The sequence below is a fragment of the Pygocentrus nattereri genome, chromosome 1 (genome assembly GCF_015220715.1).
Source record: "Pygocentrus nattereri isolate fPygNat1 chromosome 1, fPygNat1.pri, whole genome shotgun sequence".
Lineage (NCBI taxonomy): Eukaryota > Metazoa > Chordata > Actinopteri > Characiformes > Serrasalmidae > Pygocentrus > Pygocentrus nattereri.
Genome location: NC_051211.1, coordinates 32,704,074 through 32,724,390, shown reverse-complemented (window position 1 = coordinate 32,724,390; position 20,317 = coordinate 32,704,074). Strand labels below are relative to the sequence as shown.

Sequence of the window (20,317 nt, the reverse complement as noted above, 5' to 3'; positions counted from 1 at the left end):
CTTTGTTTGCTGTAAATTAAAGTACATGAAAATGTATGAGAAAACCACTGGGAACTTATAGCTGGATTTTGGAAACAACTAGACAATCATAATTTAACATGTATTATGTTATATTTCCAAGAAATAATGCAATACACAAGTTAATTATATAAGTACATTGTACAAAATGTAAAACAAAAACAGGTCATTCTCAGTAAGTATTGCACTGTAGCACTAAAACATTTGTACATACCTGATATTTTTCACATGACTTACTACATCCTATACTATATATTATATTTTTCCTATTTTATTTTGGATTCACTTACAACAAGTGTGTGAGTTTATGTACCAGAAGCAACTGTAATTCACTTTTACATGACCATATTTCAACATTCCTTTAACCCTTCGAATTAAACAGGCTGTTAGTGTTACTGTGCCTTTGAAGGGAAATTCCATCCACTTTTCAACGTTTCTGAATAATTCAGTCATTAAGATATAAACAAAGACAATACTTCAGTTCAGTTCATAAATAATAAACGATGTATTTCATAAAATCAATAATATATTTTATTCATTATCCATGTTCCATTATCATGTTCCATTTTTTACATGTTTAACATAATGTTAATAATAATGGTAAAACAATGTTAAATGTAAAAAAAAATTATTTTGTTTTGTACTGTTTTGTCTTGCAATGCCCTGCATGTATCTATGTAAGTAATTTTTTCGGTTAGGGGTAGGGTTAGCTGAGCTGTTTGTGTAAATCACAAAATCTAACCTAATATTACTTTAATCATTAACTTGTTGCCAACAATGTAGCACCACTTTGAAGCATGTGACAAACTGACAGCTTGTGCTAGCTTAGCTTAAGTATAGCCTCCATAATGTGGATTTAGTTGTTATACGGTGTTACAACTAAGCTACCTTTACTAAACAAAGACAAAGTAAATGTTATCTTTTTGTCCCATTCATTTACACAGATTTTAAAATGAAAAAGAGAAAACATGAAAAAACAGTGAAATCTTTACACCTCATTTATTGTTTTTTTCATGTATGGACTGTATGGACTGTATGGACGACAAAGAAGTGAATGGTACATGTTGAAACTTCATTATTTACATACTACATCAAACTCCTTATTTATAATGTGGTATAACGTATAGCCAGAATGCAAATTTTGTACAGATATTACCTGTAATTACTACATATTTATTTATCAACCCCTTAAATGGGCAGGGCCAACGTTTTATTACACACTTCTGTAACCTAAAAATAGCCCAACCAGTTTGTATTGAAGTCACTGTATTTACTGAACATGCCTTAGTGTGTAATAAGCCTGGATTTTAAGGGGTTAAATTACTGTAAAACATAGAGCTGCCCATTTCCATCGGCTTTCTTGGTACTAGTTCATTTTTATGGAAGCAAAATTCCAATATTTGTTTTAATCTTACATTGTTCCTTTTATCACAGCTCAGCCGTCCCATTGACACTGATTTATCGTCACTCTCAATGGTTTTTAGGTGACAAGCTCAGGAGCTAAATTTTCACAGGAGAGGTTATTAACGCAAGACAGTCGTGTAAGAAATATTGAATTTCCTCTCACATTAGAGACTGCTATAGTCGTCTATGTTTATATATCTGCTTCTGAACGGTCCCACTGGACTGGGATAGATTAATTAGATATTGTAAGAGGGAGACTTTATTACTGATTAATCAATGTGTTGCAAACAGAAGCACTGAGGGAGAACTTTTAGATTAATGCTGCTAATTTCACATGCTAGACACAGGCAGTGATCTCACAGCCATATCTGATCGGTCAGTTATTTAGATATATTCACAGCCATACAGCCTACAGGCTTACTTTTGTCAGCGCTGGACGACTGGGGTTTAATAGCATGTGTGTTATATATAGGGCAGAGCTAAGTGAAAGAGTTGTAATGAATGCACAGAACAGCAGTGAAACACTGTGGCTTTGATTATATCTCTCTGATTAATGTTGCCCATCTGCAGCTGCTTCTACTCAGAACCCTTCTCTCATCCTCAGGGTGAAGACAGAATGTCTTCTTTATCTCCTTTCTAGGAAAAAAAAACAAAAAACAAATGTGTACAACCACAACTGTGCGTCTTCTTTAATGGTGGCTGAAGAGTGGCATTATGTACCCAATTCGAGCCAGTGTAAGTTCAAGGACATCTGGGGCCAGAGTAATTTCACTCTGCCATTGAGTGGATTGCATCAGCTCGGTGGCGGCCAACATGAATGCTGGAAAAAAAGGCTCGAGCGACAGCAGTGAAATGCGTCCTCGTCACGCCTCTGCAGTCATTCGATTCACTCCAATAACATGACAGTTATAAAACGGATAGTTCCGGTTTGAAAATCTGACTGGCTGAACCACATTCAGTGTAAAATATTCAATACACACATTAACTGAATTCTGCATTAAAACGGCAAGTTATTAAAACTGTCATGCTGCTCATGGAATAATCTTTGCTTTGCAACTATAGCCTACTACCAAGGAACTACATTGCATGGTGGATTAATTTTTTATTGTGATTAGGCCTATTATTGACAAATGAAGCTGTTCATACTGTATTTTGTCAAAGCTCTTTTGTAAAAGCACTTTGTTGATAAAAATATAGTAAAATCACTATAATGCACACCTCTCATGGTTTATTGTGTCCAGCAATTTTAATGTTTACTGCTTAGATTATAGCTATGCAAAATGATTTGTCTTGGTATGTGCTTTTGGGGTGACTGTAGCAGTTGAGCTAAAAGGGACTTTTTTTTTGTCTAGTCCCTTTATGGACAAAATACTGTCCACTTTGTGGACAGTATTTTTATTTATGTGCTGGGTTGAACATATATTTAAAAAAAACTAAAAAGATCAAATGTAAAATGTGCCCTAATGTTTCCACAGGTAACATTTATGGGATGTTAAATTCAGTAAAAAAAATAAATAATAACTGTGCATTAAAATGTGTGGAAGGGTGTTCTTTGTAGAGGGCATGTTTCACTTAGAACAATGCTTCTCAGCCCTGGCCCTGGAGGCCCTCTGCCCTCCACAGTTTGTGGTATTCCTGCTTTCACACTCCCGCTTTAACCCAATAATGGGCTGGGATAGAGCTCTTTGGTTGGGTAAGGTGTGTTGGGAGCAGGGAAAACGCCAAAAGGTGGAGGTCAGCAGGCCTCCAGGACTAGGGCTGAGAATCAACAAAGCATATTTTAACTAGTGGAGCCCAAACTTTTGTCTAAAACTATATTTTAAATGGATTTAAGTTTTCTCTCACCAAGATAGCATTTTTTGCAGTGAAAACATTTATTACTCCGTGTGACTGATCATTGGACGAATGAATCCTGGATTTGATCTTTGCACTAGCTTTAATTTTAAAAGTCACAACTGCCTCCTCACACAATAACTTCTGCATCCATAAACCTCCGAAAGCCACACAAGCACAGCAGTGCCGAGACAGGAAATTGCGCCTATATGTCTGCTAGCCCAGTATTTATAGAGAAACAATGGACAGAGCAGGGTGTTCAGGATATATAATGCTGATCCACTACATAAACGAATAAAGGTAGAGTGTGAGGAATATGCTTTTGTGCAGTTCTCTTTTGAGTTCTGCTTGTAGCTTCTGATGACTCAGGCTGAAACTTTGGAGAACATGTCATGTTATTATGGAGGACAAGCTAATTTCGATGGCATCAGGGATTCATGACGTGATTTGTCAGTGGAGGTTGTAAATAGAATTAATGAAGCATTTCTGCCATGTTAGCTGGTACTGTGTCATTCAGCTGTCGTAATGTTACCCACGTCCTGAAGCTACAAACACTATCAGATATTATTCCCCTACTATGAATGTATGGATTCTAAATGTCATTCTCTCAAAGTACCTTGGAGATGAAGTTGCACTTGGTGTTCAACAGGCAGGGTTGGGCAAAAAGTAGTGATGGCTGAATACTGAATACACAAATGTATTCAGTAATGTATTTTGTTAAAATGCATACAAAGGTATTCAGAATAAATTCAGAATACATTTACATTATATTTTGGTTAGGCAGATTAGGAAAAACAATTATAAAATTCATACTGCCTGTCATGGTTATGGGTTGGCAGTTTTCTTCATGTCATTATTCTGTTAACATGTTTCAAGACCAATTCTTTTTTTTTTTTAATCTCATGGCATGCTTCAGTCCACTGCTACTCCCATAATCCTCCAAGCAAAAGTCCAGTACAACAAAGATGCTAAACATCTCAAAACATGTCCACTACTGAGAAGACCTTTAGGGGGAGCTGGATCCTATCCGAGGGGACATCGGGGGGAAGGCAGGATACACCCTGGACAGGTCGCCAGTCCATCACAGGGCAGGCAGACAGACACATTCACACTCCCCTAGGGGCAATTTAGCATGTCCAAATGGCCTGACAGCATGTCCTTGGACTGTGGGAGTAAACCGGAGAAACTGGAGGAAACCCATGCAGACACAGGGAGGACATGCAAACTCCACACAGAAAGGACCCTGGTCACCTGGTAACAGAGTTCAGTAACACTGAGATTGTGTTAATCACAGTGGTTTCTCAGTCTCCTCAGGCTTTAGCAGAGCTCAGTAAAACTGACATTAATAACTGATCACTGCATTATCAGTCTACTCAGGCTTTAGCAGAGCTCAGTAACACTGAGATTAATAACTGATCACTGCATTATCAGTCTACTCAGGCTTTAGCAGAGCTCAGTAACACTGAGATTAATAACTGATCACCGCATTATCAGTCTCCTCAGGCTTTAGCAGAGCTCAGTAATACTGAGATTAATAACTGATCACCGCATTATCAGTCTCCTCAGGCTTTAGCAGAGCTCAGTAATACTGAGATTAATAACTGATCACCGCATTATCAGTCTCCTCAGGCTTTAGCAGAGCTCAGTAATACTGAGATTAATAACTGATCACATTGATTTATCAGTCTACTCAGGCTTTAGCAGAGCTCAGTAATACTGAGATTAATAACTGATCACCGCATTATCAGTCTACTCAGGCTTTAGCAGAGCTCAGTAATACTGACATTAATAACTGATCACATTGATTTATCAGTCTCCTCAGGCTTTAGCAGAGCTCAGTAATACTGAGATTAATAACTGATCACCGCATTATCAGTCTACTCAGGCTTTAGCAGAGCTCAGTAATACTGAGATTAATAACTGATCACCGCATTATCAGTCTCCTCAGGCTTTAGCAGAGCTCAGTAATACTGAGATTAATAACTGATCACCGCATTATCAGTCTCCTCAGGCTTTAGCAGAGCTCAGTAATACTGAGATTAATAACTGATCACATTGATTTATCAGTCTACTCAGGCTTTAGCAGAGCTCAGTAATACTGAGATTAATAACTGATCACCGCATTATCAGTCTACTCAGGCTTTAGCAGAGCTCAGTAACGCTGAGATTAATAACTGATCACATTGATTTATCAGTCTACTCAGGCTTTAGCAGAGCTCAGTAATACTGAGATTAATAACTGATCACCGCATTATCAGTCTACTCAGGCTTTAGCAGAGCTCAGTAACACTGAGATTAATAACTGATCACCGCATTATCAGTCTACTCAGGCTTTAGCAGAGCTCAGTAATACTGAGATTAATAACTGATCACATTGATTTATCAGTCTCCTCAGGCTTTAGCAGAGCTCAGTAATACTGAGATTAATAACTGATCACCGCATTATCAGTCTACTCAGGCTTTAGCAGAGCTCAGTAACACTGAGATTAATAACTGATCACCGCATTATCAGTCTCCTCAGGCTTTAGCAGAGCTCAGTAATACTGACATTAATAACTGATCACTGCATTATCAGTCTACTCAGGCTTTAGCAGAGCTCAGTAATACTGAGATTAATAACTGATCACTGCATTATCAGTCTACTCAGGCTTTAGCAGAGCTCAGTAATACTGAGATTAATAACTGATCACCACATTATCAGTCTCCTCAGGCTTTAGCAGAGCTCAGTAAAACTGACATTAATAACTGATCACTGCATTATCAGTCTACTCAGGCTTTAGCAGAGCTCAGTAATACTGAGATTAATAACTGATCACATTGATTTATCAGTCTACTCAGGCTTTAGCAGAGCTCAGTAATACTGAGATTAATAACTGATCACATTGATTTATCAGTCTACTCACGCTTTAGCAGAGCTCAGTAACACTGAGATTAATAACTGATCACCGCATTATCAGTCTACTCAGGCTTTAGCAGAGCTCAGTAAAACTGACATTAATAACTGATCACTGCATTATCAGTCTACTCAGGCTTTAGCAGAGCTCAGTAATACTGAGATTAATAACTGATCACTGCATTATCAGTCTACTCAGGCTTTAGCAGAGCTCAGTAATACTGAGATTAATAACTGATCACCACATTATCAGTCTCCTCAGGCTTTAGCAGAGCTCAGTAAAACTGACATTAATAACTGATCACTGCATTATCAGTCTACTCAGGCTTTAGCAGAGCTCAGTAATACTGAGATTAATAACTGATCACATTGATTTATCAGTCTCCTCAGGCTTTAGCAGAGCTCAGTAACACTGAGATTAATAACTGATCACCGCATTATCAGTCTCCTCAGGCTTTAGCAGAGCTCAGTAACACTGAGATTAATAACTGATCACCGCATTATCAGTCTACTCAGGCTTTAGCAGAGCTCAGTAATACTGAGATTAATAACTGATCACATTGGTTTATCAGTCTACTCAGGCTTTAGCAGAGCTCAATAACACTGTGAATAACAACTGATTATCACATCGGTTTATCAGGCTACTCAGGCTTTAGCAGGAACTTCAGCATTGTAAAGAATTCATCAAACAAGATCTTCTTTAGAATTTATCTACCAAGCATGCCTGCTACAGGCTGTGCGCTTATTCTAAGGTAATTACTAAACAAGCCACGTTGGCGTTTCTTCTGAATGGGGAGTGTTCTAAAAGTATTCTCCTAAAAATGTAAAAAGTAACTGTGTTCTGAGTCCCATCTTCACAAATTGAATACCGATACTTTGTTTTCTGAATATGTTTTCCCAATAGTTGCATTCTGTTAAAGGAATATCCCAGTGTTTTTCAGTTTAATCTCTAGCTGCTACATCCATATCAGACCAATTACTGTGGAAAGTAATAATAGTGATGGCCACCTTTTGTCAATAAATAAACAAAATCCTAACAACAATTATAATAAAAATGATAACAGTGATAATAAAATGCGATAAAAAAAAATTAAATGCTGTGTTCTCTGTGGAATTGTTTTTAAATAAATCCATAAAGTTCTGAATTAGCAGACTCTAGGACTGTTATTAGTGTAATAAATGACGTCTACTCGCACACTCACACAAATGTCTACAGTTTGCTACAGTTACACAGAATTATAAATAAAGTAAAAAGCAAATTTAACACTTTCTCTTGCTGCTTGCATATAAGCTTGTAGTACTACTATCATAGCTTCCCAGCTAATTAACTTTACACTGGCATTACAATGTTGCAACTCTTTACAATGTGATAATTCAATGTTTTCATTTTCTGGATCATGTTTATGTTCATATAGCCAAAATGAAACCCATTAAGGTCACCTCCTTTACAGTATGAGAGGAAGAATTCATTAACAAACTGATTGACTATAGCTGCTCTGGATTGCTAATTGATAGGGCCATGTAAATTACGCATATGCTCGTTTCTCTGGAGGGTTCCACAGCGCTTGTGGTGATTACAGTATACATAGTGCTATGAAGGATGATGTGCTTTGACACCAGGGTTATTTGAAGCAATGTGACACCTTGCTAATTGCTGCAATTAGGCAGATGGTGTCTCTAATCAGACAAGTCCTTCTCCTTGAACTTGGGCATCTGTTTGAGAATAAGCCTCCTCGTAAACTGAATTCATCAATAATGGTCCATTTTTTGTACATCTAATCAAACAAAATGCCACAAAAATATGTGCATTACAGTGATTGTACTGCAGCTCAGGGGTGTTATTAGGCAGGCAGTAAAATCACTAACATGCATCCTCCAGTGGATCATTGCTTTTATTAAAAAAATAATGTCTTTTAGTCTGAGTTCATGCAAGGACTGCATACAGTCACAGGGTTCATGCCATGCTTTTCTCCTTCAAATTAATGTAAACAAAAACTGCTTCAGTGCCAAAAGCTCCCCTAGTGGAAAATGTTCAGACTGCTAAACATGCGATTCTCAATTAGTGAATAATTAGTCTCACCTCAGAGCATAAACTGAATGTCTGACATCTGCTGCATGATAAACTAATCATATGTTCTAAAATAAAATCTTGTTTTACCCATCCAAACGGAAACAAACTTTTTGTAATCACTTTAATACTCTTTATTTTGTGACAGAAAATTTTGTAGCAACTTAACTTGCTTGATTGAAAAAACTTTATGAAGTTTATGGCATCAGTTTCTTTGTAGCATTTTGTAGCTTATGAGGGAGACATCATCAGGCATACAGACTTGTTTCCTGTTGGTTTGTTTTTCTTGTAGATCCATTTTGAAAATTGCCCGCGCATCATGTCTGTGCGTCACATAAAAACAGTGGTCTGTGGCTGGTTATTTTGCATGTCAATCAAATTCCTGCCAAAATAGGCAGTTCTTGACTATGTTAAAGAATGCACCAGATTCTCTGAAGATCCGGATTGTGAGACTGGTGAGTTATAAGCAAGCCTGTGATTTATCCACATACAAAGACATGAATTTTATGAATTCTGAGTTGAACTTGCTTGTTTGGATGCTTATTCAGGTAACAATTTGGAAAATTACTGTAGTAAATGGTTAAACCAGGATTTCTTTTCCCTTTCTTTGCTTTTTTTCTTTTATGTCCATAAATCATTGACATACCTTTTTGTCTGGGCTGTAACACTGAAGCAAATGCGGAACTGAAATTACATTAATAAAAAATGGAATTTGACTGTCAAACTTTAACGCCTAAGGCTGTTTTGTTTGGCTGTCGTGACTATGCCTGCTTAACCTGAGGCCCTTTTTTTTGTTCACTGCCAAAGAAACATCAGTGTTTTCTCAGAGACCTAACGTTCTTTCATTAAATGCATCTGAAACCAGATGCTAAAATGTACACCATTCCATAGGTGACTTTGTGTACAAGCATGATAGCTGCCTGCAACAGCACACAGCACAGAGCCCCCCATTCAGCCTCCCCTCCAAGCGTGTTCAACCAGCACAGCCCAACAGTCACATTTCTAGAACAATCTCATCTATGCTACGTTAAATGTGATATTAACTTAGGATACCATCACTGGAGGCTGTTACTATGGTAACTTGGCCAACCATGACTGTAAGTGTGTATATCGAGAAATCAGCTTTAAACGTGGCTCAGCCAAACATATTTTAAAAGATTGATCTGTTTTATAATGTCCATAAACACTAACAGAGAAAACTACAGCGTATCTGTAACTCCTTATTATTGCAATGTGCCAGACAGAATTTGCAGTGTTCAGCTTGACAGACAACCCAATTCATTCAATTCAGCCATCAGGTATCAGTCGGGCAGTGACAGAAACACTGGGGTTCCCCTTTAGGGAGCCACAGGAGCTAATTTACGCCCCTCCACTGGGCCAAGGCAGGTCAGGCAGCAAAGCCTCACAAGGGCTACGCTAGCTTAGCGAGTAACTTCATACCAAAAACCAGCAGACCTTCACACTCAGAGACAAATTGGTTTGCACCAGCCTGACAGTGTGTCAGAAGGAGGTGCAAATACAGTGGGCTTTACCCAGGAGAGGCTCACAGTAGTGATAGAGGAATCCCAATAACAACACCCAGCCCTGTTTGTATTCTTCTAGCGAGTTTTGCCCAGAAAATACTGTAGCCACTAGCCTAACAAGAGCAAAATATCACTCCTTTTTGACCTTGGAGTGCTCTGCATTGCAGACTTCCATCTACTCTTTAAGACCTTTCCAAACCCTTATAAGGAGTGCTGTATTATTGCACCATACGCTTTACTGAGATTTTCTAGAAGCTGCTGTGATTAGCTAGGAGTAGAATGAGGCTAGCACGGAGCAGCCTCCCAGCTAAGTGTCATTCATCCTCTCTGCACTGTATATAATTGTCTCTGTGGTCTCACCATAGCTAATGAGTAAGGGAGTCCTGCTGTGCCTTAAGTGATCATGACGGCGCTTTTGACTCTCTCGTTCCGGATCAGCTCCATAGGACTGCGCTGTGCGTTTCACCAGCACTGTTTGTGCAACAATGGAGCAATTACTGTTAGATATTTCAGACTGAATATCAATCAGCCAGCATGTTTTTTTTTGAGCGTCTCAATGGTATCATCAGCACAGCAAGTACATAGTCTTATACAATGTCAAGATACTCAGTGTGATTACTAGAATAGGGGTCAATTCTGGTACAACAAATGTTTTTTGTTGTTTGTCAGCTATTATCATCATCTCACATACAAACCATTTGAAATCTCAAGCTTCCTATTACAATGTGTAAACACAGTAATAAATGGAGCATTGGAACTGGTCAATCAAAGATTAGAAAAAATCTCCCACTGATGATGTATCTTCAACATAGAAGGAACTTTTTAAAACTACACACATCACACATTTTCAGATGGACACTTAAGGTCAGGCTAAATTGTCCCTTGGTGTGAATGTGTGAGTGGATGTGTCTGTCTGTCTGTCTGCCCTGGGATGGACTGGTGACCTGTCCAGGGTGTATCCTGCCTTTCACCCAATGACAGCTGGGATAGGCCAGTGTGTCTTTCCACAAGATGGCTAATGTAGAAGGATGCCAGATAGCTAACATTACAGCTCAGAAGCTAGACCTCATAAGTGTATTTATCAGCCTCTTTAACCACATATATGAATAAAATTCACCATAACGATATATCCCGTTGTTATGCGTTATCAGTATGTTCAAAATATAAATGGAGTATATTTTTATATGTTTATTATTTTTTTAAATGGTTATACATACTGGCACATATACACAATAAAACCAACATAAAGTGTCTTAGTAAGGTGTTAGGCCACCACTGCACCTTGGCCTAAATACTGGAGGGACAGAATACCACTGGAATGGAGTACAGAATACATCCATCCATCCATTTTCTAAGCAGCTTCTCCGTCAGGGCTGCGGGGGAGGTGGGGAGGGGGGTGAGTACAGAATACAATTCTTCTAAAAAAGAATCCTCTTCACTGGATTTACTTTACTGAGTTTTGTTGAAGTTGGTTGAGAGCACTGTCTAACACATCCGTCCAAAACCTCCCAGATGTGTTCAACCTGGTTAAGATCTGGTGACTGTGAAGACCTTATATGATTTACATCAATTTTATATTCATCAAACAATTCAGTGATCCCTCCTGCCCTCTAAATGGGGGCAGAGCCATCCTGGACAAGAGCACTCCCATCTGGGTAGAAATGTTTCATCACAGAATTAAGTTATTCAGTCAGAATAATGAACCCCTTACTGTAGGGGTCTAGCATTTCCAGGCCTGTACAGTTCTCTTTTTGTACACTGCACATGCACTCAGCCACTTATGAAGAATATGGTAAAGGGTGACTCATCTGACCATATCACATTTTCCACATTTCTGTAGAGCAGAGTTCATGGTTTTCCATCACTAAACTCTCATCATGTTTGTTCGGCTACTAAGGGGTTTGTACACTGCAGCTCTACTGTAATATCCCCCTCTATGCAGGTGTGGATATATTGTTATTGCTAATACATTCTGATCATGTCCCGCAGTGACATTCTCACACACCTGAGGAATACTTTTTACATGTTGCACTAATGTACGAGCATCATACCCATTGAATGCGCACCTTCCAACACAATCTGCAGCCTTATTTATTGATGTCTTTACCTTAGATCTAAATGTAGCCAGTGTGGCTGCAGGTTTTCATTCCAACAAAGCAGGAGCACATCTGACCAGCTGTTTGAAGTCTTTGACCAACTGATTTAACAGGTAGAATCAGGTGTGCTCCAGCTTGTTTAGAATGAAAAGCTGCCACAACTCTTTGTGGATTAGATTGGACACTCTTGCTTTAGTCACTGTTCTTACTGAAACACCAGCCAGCTGAGCTGAGTCTCTGTGACTAAAGGTCCTGGCAGCTTACATCTTTTCCTCTCACCATCTTTTTCAAAACTGAAGTCTGCTGGGCCCGTTAAGGGCTTTGATACATGCTACAGAGCATAGTAGGACATTAATTGCTTAATTGTATCATATAGTAAAACCTGTCTGGAAGCATCTGCACTCATTATAGATCTCCACTCATTTATTCTGCCGCTTTCTTTAATTTGTCAGTATCTGAATATGCATATTACACATCATGAAGGAGGATAAGAATGAATAAAGCCTGGGTGCAGCCTTTTATACAGAGAAACGCTAGCATATCTGCCTGAAAAATCCATTTTTCACTGCATGTGTTCGTGGCTGAATGAGGAAAGATGAAGAGGGTCACCTGACCTTCAGAGCACAGCTGGAGCCCGACACGTCAGGCTAGCCCACTGCTCCTGCAGCACACACATCCAGGAGCTCTGATCGCATCGCCAAGGCCATGGATGAGTAAAACTCTATTTCATCTAATGGCTCCACACAGAGCCGGGAAGAACAACACAAGACATGTCGGGAGGGAGCGCTATAATTATGCAAAGGGATATCACTTCCTTTTGCCAGCAAACAAGACGCAGGAGAGACGCCCTTGCCGAGGTGGGGCGAGCTCCTGCTCCGGTTTCAGCATGAATTTCCTTTCTCTTTTGTTGATGAAAGAGAATGTCAGCAGGTTTTATAAATCTAAAAAGGCAGCCCTTGCATCACTCTAGCGCTCCCTTCAGGGCCTGTGGTGCCACTGCTGTGCAGGTGCTCTTCAAAATGAAGCAGTGGGAAAACTGGGGAGCATTCCGCAAAATTTTTTTTTTCTTTTTTTACCTCCAGGGTGTTGTTTGCAAGACTTCAAAGTGAAGCATGCAGAGGAGCAAAAGGTAAAATGAATAGATGTCCATTCGTCAGACATTGATGTGACAGCTACCGTTTTTGTTTTCTTTAATTTTGTTTTGTATGTGCCTCATGCTCGAGGGACCATCTAATGAGAAGCTTAGAGAAAGACAGAGCAACAAACAAAGAAACAGAGAAAAAAGTATAGAACAGTGTATGAATAGATGCTGAAAATAACCTGTGGCAGATGCAGCGTATTTGATCCTCACTGAAAACACAGACCTTTAGCTCAAAGTAATTAGGTGAAAATTACGAGTTGATTTTTGAAAACTTCTGATTACAGCGGTTGTAACTTAACCTCTACAGAAAATGTCACAGAAATGTCACAGTGTTTAATATCTCTAAATAAATGATTTATATGAATATTTTTTGCTTCATATTTAATGACTTTTCATAATTTAATGGGGAGTACTGGTAAATATAAAATTGATAATGTGCACATCATGATGTTGTAATCATTTTGTACATATTTGGGTTCAATTCAACCCCAGGCTGTTTTCACCGTATAAAATATTAGGCAAGGCAAGTTTATTTCTTAAATGCTTAAGAAATATGAATATTTTACATGCATTTGTTTAGGTGGTTTTGGATGATACTCAGGTCACTATAACATGCAAATTTTATAATCTTCAAAAATGTCCCTTGCTCTAGGGCCTTTATGTAATCATACCTGTGGTAGAGCAAAAAAAAAAAAAAAAAAAAAAACACTGATAACTCACATAACATGGGGACTGGGGAAAACATAACCCCCACAAGAACTTTGATATTTGCCAGAGGTTTAAATTGCTGGGGTCAAATTGATCCCAAGATGTTTGTAAATTAAATTATAACAGGAGGGCTATGCTAACATCCATTTTTACAGTAGCCAGTAGTCATTATCTTCTTATTATTACAATTCTACAGTTTTTGTACCATTTTCATGTGTCACAGTTTTTAAGCTAGAAGCACAAAGCTTTGCACAATCATGGAGCCTAAGGACATAGTGTGCTTGTGCTTTTGCAACCACCTTAGCAAATATCTGGGATAGCACAGAAATGGCATAGAAACACTTTAACAACCACCTGGGATAACATAGCAACATGCCTAGCAACATCTTAGCAACTACCTGGCACATCACAGCAAAAGTCTAGTAACACCTTAGCAACCACCCGGGATTCCAAAGCAACAGCTTTGTCAAGCCTTAAAGTTTGTTCATGAATTTTTGCCCTCTAGTTGCACTAACATCAGGGCTGTACAATGCTACAATATTTTCACATGACATGTGTAGCAGTAGTAGTTGTAGTCCATCTGGTATATGTTTGTAAGCAAAGAGGCTTGTGGTGTGCAAAATGACGTTGTTTAGTTAGATACTGAAATGTGAAAAGAATACAATAGAAGAAAATCTTATCTTTTTAGGAACAAGCTAATTACACTAAAATCAAATATATTTAAATAACAGTGAGTCTTACCTTAATAAACTATTTTGCTGTCCATTCTGTAATATTTGACTCCAACCATACATGCATTACCACTGCGGGTTTCTTGCTCACCCCTCATTTCTCCAAGTCAGTTTCCATTCTGTTGGTGGAACAGCATAAATGGGGCCTGTAAAAAAAAGCTACATAACTAAAAACAATAATTAACTTACCAAAGTACCTGCAATGTTTATCTCACTGCTGAGTGCTGTAATGCTAACTCTTTACTGTTTAAACCCCTACACTTTCCCAGCTGGGGCTTTTGAGGTAAACTTGCTTGGCATAGCATGATGTCCTTTGCCAACCCACTTCCACCTTTATTGCAAGCAACTATTCAATAAAGTGTTATGCCCAAAAACACCTTCTGAAAAAACACTTAATATGTATTCATATAGCTCTCCAACATAGTTATATGCTTTGGTGAAATTTAAGATTCAGGAGTCATGATGTATTTTCCATATGGTGACGCATTTGCAAGTAAAATGCAATATCAGGGAGGGTCTCAGAGCTATCTGAATGCCCACTGGTGCATGGTGATGTAATCAAAAATCATTAAATGTTTTACAGATGAAGCAAAAGTCATAATATTTTGATGGAAGGTTACAAAAAACAAGAATTTTGACTTGATTAATTGTGCCTTGGCAAGTACATGAACTAAAACTGTAAGGTCCACTTTGATTTCAGGTTGACTTTCATATGTACATAAATTTTTAACAATTTAAAAGTATTTTCAGTTCATTAATATATTTGTCTGCTTACATTGAGGGCTAAATTATTATCAGATTATTCACAGTTGTCTTACCAAGTGTTATTTGGGGTAATTTTGCCTAATAATATAGAGCTTATAAGCTGGTGGTCTGGCACAGTACATTTAGCGTTCAGGCCTCCAGTGCTTACAAAGGCCTCCAAAATTGGATAGAAGGTCTTCATGGTGAACAAAAAAGCATGAAGCTTAATTTATGGAAAATAATCATTTTTAAATCACAATCACAACATTAGTAAAAAAAAATGGCATTAAATATTTTCACAATTCAGCCCTACTTACCTTTCTGTGGTAGAATGTCTTCCTCCATTCTGCTGTTAAACTGTTACATCCAATTTCTTGTAGCAATAAACTGTGGAACATGAAAGTGTGGAATGGAGTTTAATGAGGCATCCCTAATGCTTGCTTGCATCAGGTGTTATTGCTAATAACTTGTTTGCTGTATTTATATATTGTCATTCTCAGAAGATGATAAACTTTCATAAGAAAAGGCAAAAAACTAATGTAGGTTGATGTAACAGAAATTTTCTGTTACTTTACACTAGTTCTATTAGTACATTATAAGGACTGCAACACTTTTTTTTACATTTTTTAATATTCAATGAAAATTTTATTGTTTTTTACACATTAGAATATCCTATTGAAATCCGCTGTGGCGACCCCTAAAGGGAGCAGCCAGAAGAAGAAGAAGAAGAAGAAGAAGAAGAAGAAGAAGAAGAAGAAGATCCTATTGAAATAACTTAAGGTCAAGAGATTGGTTAGGACTTATGGAGCTGGACCAATCTCTTAACTTGTCAGATTAACCACTTATATAATTAGGAAGTGACAGTTGAATCAATCAGTCATGTTTTGATTTACAGTGGTTATGACCAATTATGTAACCAAAAAAGAAAAAACTCACTCTAGGCCTTCTGGAAGTTCTAGATGCATCACTGACTGACTGACTATGAGTGGTAGCCTAAGCAATGCATTTCAGTCAGTTCCTAGAAAAAGAAACAGCTCTACATTACTGTAAAACTGCTACATACAAGGCTAAATATGTTAACCTAAGTTAACCTTAAAAAAAAAATCTGTAAAACACTGTAATCTGCATTTAGTGTAGAAGAGTCAAAAACGTTCCTGTGTATCAGCAAGATTGGTGCTAACATACCATTGGAATCCCAAACATGTGCTAGTACAAATCACAGAGATGCTTTTCCCTTGTTTATATTTACAGCCTGAACTGAAGGCCTAGATCTAATAGTCATGGTTTACCAATAGTGTTGTCAAAAATACTGATATATCAATACATATCAATACATATGGATTCAGAAAATGTGCAAAAGTACCAATACTCATTTGCAGCAGTAGTGATTCTATACATATCAGACTCGCTTTCCTGCTTGCTTTCATTTGACACACATAGACTACCACACATACAATCCACATGGAGCTGCAGCCCTGCCTATTCTCACTTACAGTGCAGTATATTTTGCTTAAATGACAAATGCAGCCAGCTTTACGAGTGGTTGTGGTCAACAAATAAAACAGCAGGAGTGCTGTGTAGACATTCTTTGGCTTAATGGCAAGCCAAAGGACAAAAGCAAGCCAATATGCAAACAGTGCTGCAGAACCGTACAAACTAATGGTCTAAACACATCTAGTCAAAATATTTGAAAAACAACATGCTGACCTGTACAAAGAGTTTCAAGAGGTTAAGCAAAGGTAACCTGAAGCAACTGCAAAGCGTTCAGTAATGGGCACAGCAGTTATTTGCTTTGACAACTGAATGCATGCAGTGTTTATTAAAAATGAAGCATTAGATTACTGTGGTTGTTAATACATACTTTTGTATTGCTGTGTTTTTTCTCATGTCGCTCCATCTGCACTCTCTGTGTGAACATGACCCTCACCTGGGTTTTACAATAAAGCAAGCACAAATGCTTGGTCTGCGTTGAATTCCTGCAGATTTTTCAGGTGCACTTTCATGCTGCGAATCTCCCGTTCCACAACCTCTCAAAGGTTTCTCAAAAACTGACAAGGCCAGTGAAGAACATTGAACTCATTATCGTGTTCATGAAACTGGTTTGAGACAACTTGTTTTGAGACAAGTTGCATGTCAAGCTGGAAGCAGCCATTAGAAGATGATCAATTGTGGCCATGAAGTGATGCACATGGTCACCAACAATACTCAAATAGGCTGTGGCATTAAAGTAGTGAGTGATTGGTTTTAACAGTCCCAGTGCCAAGAAGGCATTCCCCACACCATTATACCACCTCCACCAGTCTGGATCGTTGACACAAGGCACACTGGGTTGATGGATTCATGCTGTTGGTGGCAAATCCTGACCCTGTCTCAGCAGAAATCAAGATTAATCAGACCATTCTCCTTTAGAAGAAACCAAATGTGGTTTTCTGCTGTTGTAGCCCATCCACCTTAAGGTTTGACATATTGTGCATTCTATAATGCTCTTCTGATGTATAGTGTGAACAGTCACTGTTATGAAGTCAAGGTGAGTGTGACTATTTTCAGAGATTTGGTCATCATTTGAAGTTTTATGATAACCACCCTCTAAGCTGCCGGCCTATAAAAATCCTTCACAGCAACAGTTAATTTACAGTCTATGATCAGACTTTGAGGTAGATGCTGTTGTGGTTGGCAGCACACAGTGCACATTTATAATAAAGCACAAGAAAGTGGTACATTTTAATTGTTTTAAACACCTAGGCCTAAATAAAAGTAAAACAATATACATATTTTGTAAAAAAAAAAATGTTTTGAAATGTCCTTTTTTATTTTTTAAATGTCACCATCTGAGAGTGAAATTTTGAACAAGAAAAGTTTGATTCACAGAAACAAAATCTTTACTCCATGCCTTTGATTGTGTAAAAAATGAACAAACAAAAGAGACCTTTACTCTCTGATCCTCAAACATCATTTGGTATTGAATATCAGTACTTTTAAAAGCACTGTATCAAAGTTGGAAATTTCAGTACTGTGACATCACTATTTTCCATTGAAGTCTATCTATATTTTATACTCAGTAAACACAGCCTTAGGTTATAATTCTGAGACACACTACAACACGCTATAGGCTTGCAAGAACGCAAACTGAGGCAGGGGGTCTTCAGCTTAACTAACAATAAATGTTTCTGAGGAAAAGGGATGGCGTGTTATTCAAAGGGGAGGCATTCAAGTTCAGGATCTTTATCCTAAACGACCTCACATGGTCGACACTCTTGCAAACACTCTGCCAGCATGTGTAATACAGCCTTTGTTTAATGATTTATCTCCTTCCCTAATCAATAAATCATGAATTCTAAGTGCACTGCCATGGGAGAGGGCTAGGAGTGAATGATTAGATTAAGAGTGACTAGGCAGCTAACATGAAAAGTGATTATAAATTAATGTGAATATAACAACCTGTTTCTAACAAAACTAAAGCTGCAGCTAACTCTTCATGACTAGCACTATTTCTGGATTATAATGTAAGCATTTTCATTGAATGTCCAAGACTTCAAAAGAAAACTTTTCTATTTTTCTCTCTTGTTGCTTGTTGGCACCGTTCACATGGGCCTGACATGAGGACTTGCCCTTTAATTGGCAATATCAATATGTTTATGAAAACAGCTTCAGCTGGAGCCAAGAAAATTAACTGTCAGTTTGTTTGCCAGCAAACACAAATAAATGCAAAAGAGATGTGTAGACAATTTGTTTTCATCCCCCTCCGTTTGAGACCAAGTTTCAGAGTAGCTGTCAAGCCAGATGAAAGGAAACACTGTGAAAGTTCTGCCGAGCGAGTGTGATTGCCTAGCATGAAGTGGTGATGGCGAGTACCTCGAAAATAATGGCTCACAGCCTTTTCCTTTAACAGGAGCTAAGGCATCAACTCTCGGTGAAGCAGAACTGTCTTCAGGCTGTGAACACTGCTGCTTTTAGTCAACAGCTACTTACCAGAGTGCTCTTCTCTAGCCGTGAAAAGCTGAGGACACCTTTGCCTGTGTGACCACAGACCGCAAATCCCTCTGGACTTCAGTAGCTGTTTCTTTCACACCGCCACTCCCTCTGCTAGGATATTTAAAGCGACAATCACCCACAAATCAAATTTACCCAGGTTCCCTGCTTATGTAAAGACGCATTTGGTGTCTGAACTTTGCTTCTTTAGCTTTGCACTGGAGCTACGAGGTTAATGTAGCTAACAAGTAATGGAAGCAAATAGCAATTAGCATCATGAAAACTGCGCGCCTAAATCATCGCAAAGTTGCCTAAAACTGTCTGTATCATGATTTACTGCTTTCCTGACCAACAGAATCCAAATATTTCCCCTCTCTGAAAATGAGCAAAGCAAAAATGATTCAAATTGCCACACGACAGTCTGAAATTTCACATATCAATTCCTCCTGAAGGTCTCTGTAAGCTTTATCTTAGAACACTACAACTTCCACAATGCAAAGCGGCAGGAGCTAGTCCCAGGGGTCAGGGTTGCCTGATTGCTTCTATAGTTTTCAAACAAAAAGTGTTCAAAACCTTGCCAAAATAATCAACTATAATACAAAATAATACAGCATTTAACCAACATGACATCACTAATATGTTAATCGCTGATGTCTTGCCTTCGAGAATTTGCAGACAAACATTTAAATTGTCGGTAGACAGCACTTTAGATCTTTGAAACAAATGTGTTTCTCGCTGCAACAAAGAGCCAAACGTGTTTTTCATATAAAGTTTAGTGTCCCTGTCACACATCTACAAAAAGACCTGGACACTTTTCAATAAAATAATACATTTTTTGATTTGTATGTGTATTTTATTTTCACAATTTGTACAGCTGGCACAAACTCATCAGTGTTTTCAGTGTTAACATTTTTTTCATGCGCTGTATATGATAGGACCCATGATCCCAGAAAAAGAGAGGAAAAAGAGAGAAGGACGCCCCCTTATCGGCAGCTCAGACACTTCTTGGAAGTCTTGAAAGAACACACCCAGGTCTGAGTGTTGCTCCTCTGCCAATTGTTGCGGCTTTATCAAAAGCAAGACTGCTCTTTTGTTTTTTTAACAGCTTCTTACCAACATGCTCTTCTTAAGCTGTGAAAAACTGAGTTGCCACAGTGCAAATCTCTCTTGACTTCACTGACCGCTTCTT

General features: G+C 38.3%; 1 long non-coding RNA gene across 4 annotated transcripts in view; it reads right to left on the bottom strand.

The window, feature by feature from the left end:
• LOC108433173 overlaps window positions 1–19,611 on the bottom strand; it is an 83,786-nt gene extending 64,175 nt beyond the window's left edge. For 2 of the 4 annotated variants that reach the window (XR_001858278.2, XR_001858276.1), the window contains exons 1-3: window positions 19,129–19,611; window positions 15,477–15,546; window positions 14,426–14,561 (exon numbers count right to left, since the gene is read on the bottom strand). This is a non-coding gene — a long non-coding RNA (uncharacterized LOC108433173). Of the gene's footprint in view, window positions 1–1,839; window positions 2,059–14,425; window positions 14,562–15,476; window positions 15,547–16,095; window positions 16,178–19,128 lie in introns of those variants that run through there. The other 2 variants (XR_005130850.1, XR_001858277.1) reach the window with 2 other exon arrangements.
• Between the last annotated feature and the right edge of the window lie 706 nt (window positions 19,612–20,317).